The sequence below is a fragment of the Grammomys surdaster genome, unplaced genomic scaffold (genome assembly GCF_004785775.1).
Source record: "Grammomys surdaster isolate TR1022 unplaced genomic scaffold, NIH_TR_1.0 61, whole genome shotgun sequence".
In the NCBI taxonomy this organism is placed as follows: Eukaryota; Metazoa; Chordata; class Mammalia; order Rodentia; family Muridae; genus Grammomys; species Grammomys surdaster.
Window position 1 is genome coordinate 21,318,778 of NW_021604563.1, and position 2,973 is coordinate 21,321,750.

Genomic DNA, 2,973 nt, shown 5'->3' on the forward strand with positions numbered 1-2,973 from the left:
GATGGGATAAGGAGTTCCTGGACAGGGGGTGGGTGGGGGAAATGGGGTAAGGGGATAATATCTGAAATATAAATAAAATATCCAATAAAAAACATAAAATTCTAATAATTTTCATATAAAACATGATTATAATATTTTATATTATCACTGTTAAAGTGCTAAGATTAAATCAAATATAGGATTTTTGACAGTTCATGAAAGGAAAACTTAATCAAAATTGAAAAATTATGGAAGAACTTCCTGTAAAAGTGATGTTTGGTCTGGGATATTGATACTATATAGAATTAGATGGTCAAAAAATAAGAAAACATTGCAGAAAATACAAACTTTATATATAAAGCTCCTAAGAAGATAATTGGTTTAACAAGAAGCAGGGGAATATGAACATTAAGAATATTCAGAGAGAGCTTAGAGTATTGTAGTGAACAGCTTACAAAAATCCTATTAGTTTAATGCTTTTGCCAGTTATTATCTGTTGAGCCTCTGAAAGTCGCATTCCTCTCTGTGCCTCTGTTTCCTTTTATATAAATGAGAAATATAACAACAATGATCTCTTAGCAGTTTAGTGAAAATTAAGTGAGATGTATATAGACAAATAAGAAAAACACTAAGCACACAATAAAAATAACTTTTATTATTCCAGTTTGAATAATAATTTTCTGGGAAATAATTTGCATCTGCATGTCATCTTTTTGTTAGAAGTTGAAATGGAGAAAGGATAGGTGGAAATGATATAAACACAGTACTCATGACATTCTCAAAAAAAATTAGTAAGCTTAGATTTCAGACTTAAAGGTTGTTTATTGTTTTTTCAATTCTGTAATTACTGTTAATATTATTTTTAGACTTAAAGAATATTGCTGTACTGGAATAAGAGCAATATAAACTTTGCCGAATTTGAATCTACTTTAGTTCTAATTTTACACCCATGATAACAAACAGGACTAAGTCTTGTTGGCAGTATTATTTAGTTACTCTAGGTTTCTTCTTTTAGGAATAAAATAGATCAGGACCTCTCATAAATAACCTAAGCATAAAAAGAATTGTCATATGATTTATACCATAGTAGAACAGAATTCACTTCCCAAACCCCTGAAGATTTGTACTCACAAGTATTTACATAGTTCAAGCCTACTGAATCTGGTGGTATAATGGTTTATGATATAACGTATAACATATTTTATAGAGAGGCTACAAACTTGTAGATGCTAGAGGCCATTTTTAGTTACTTCAAAAAATAGTAAATATCCATGAGTTTTGAGGACTTGTTTAATTTTTTATAGAATAGGAACTTTAGAAGACATATACCTTGACCTTAAGATGCATATCCACATGCCAGGGTGGGTTGGTACCTGAGGTGCTTCCTTTTCTCAGAAGAGAAGGGGAGGGAGAGATAGGGTGATGGACTATGTAAGGGGGAACTTTGGAGGAGGAGCAAGCCATTGGGGTATAAAGTGAATAAATAAATAAATAAATGGAAAAAAGAGATACATATACACCAAAATAGGGGGTAAGGACTATCTACCACACCAAAATGGAGTGTAAGGGGCATCTACCATTAGATATAGAGTGAAAAGAATAAAAGGAAAAAATAAACCAAACAAGTCGATATAATGTATATTCCATAGTAGAAAGTAAAGTTGTATACCAGGAGATTGAAATTGAAATTACAGATGAAGTGCAATTTGGCATATGTTTTAAAGGTCTGACTAGTGTATCAGTAGGCAGTAATTATAAGGAAGGAAGGTACAAGCCTGAGGAATAATGCTGAAAAGTGCATGGAGACAAAGAAGTGTAGCACTCATACTTCTGGCATTTTGAGTACTTCCTTTAGATTAGAACATTACACACATCAGTGTAAGCTGATAGAGAAATTTGAAAGGCTCTTGAAAGCCAGATTTTTTTAGTACCTTAAATGCTACACCATGTGATTAGGTCTTCATTATGGAAGTAATGAGAATGTTTGTGAATAATGTCTTAGTCACACCTTATGATCTATTTAGTAGTAGCATGTATCATAGTTTCAGCTAGTAGATAAATTGACCCACAAATACTAGTATTCTAGGAGTGGTGGGTGAAAACATTGTAAACAAATAAGATAGAAGATACAAAGCAATTTGTTTCATAAATCTCAGAAAGTGATTTTTAGTGGTGATTCAGTAAAATTCTATCTTCTATGAGTAATTGTGTAGTTTTTTAATAAACAAAGAATCAATATGGTATAGTGGTAAATGATAAAGCCTGAAGCCATTTATATTTGGTTAAAATCTTTTTTTTTCTTTTTTAGGGGAGAGCGCGAACTCAGTCCCCCACTACCACAAATTATGCAGTTGAATTTCCCGCATTTGGGGAAATCGCAGGGGTCAGCACATCTGGAGTACAATGGATAAGCCTTGCCCTGGGAAAACCACCTTCGTGATCATGGTATCTCCCCTGCCAGGTAAGTATGGTTAAAAACTTTTTTGACCATGGAAAAGTTATATAAACTCTTATGTTTACTTCTGTGAGCTTGAAGAACATCTATGAAAACAGCATATACCAAAGGATATAGCTGTAAAGATTGTTATAATCCCTAAAAATGTTTATAACATTTTATAGCATCTAAGTTACTACTTAAAAAGTTATAAATATCAAGCTAGGGAGATAGCTTAGTAGGTAAAGTGTTTGCTGTGCAAAAACGAGGACCTGAATTAAATTCCCCCAAACCTATATAAGGCTGTGTGTGCTGGCATGGGCCTCTAATCCTAGTCCTATGAACACATGGGACATGGACACAGCAAAATCTTGAGAAGTAGATGGGACAACTAACCTGACATACACAACAGCAAACGATAAAGGGATTCTATCTCAAACAAAGTAGAAGGTGAGGACCTAACACAGGAGGTTGTTCTTTGACATCAACTTATGTGACTTGATATGTACGTGCTTCTGCACATACAAATATGCATTTATAAATATATGAGCACACTTCAC

General features: G+C 33.2%; 1 non-coding gene across 1 annotated transcript; it reads right to left on the reverse strand.

The window, feature by feature from the left end:
• Positions 1–2,284: 2,284 nt before the first annotated feature.
• On the reverse strand, positions 2,285–2,448 carry LOC114609295. Its single transcript, XR_003709494.1, has one exon. It is a non-coding gene; the product is annotated as a U1 spliceosomal RNA (small nuclear RNA).
• Positions 2,449–2,973: the final 525 nt, after the last annotated feature.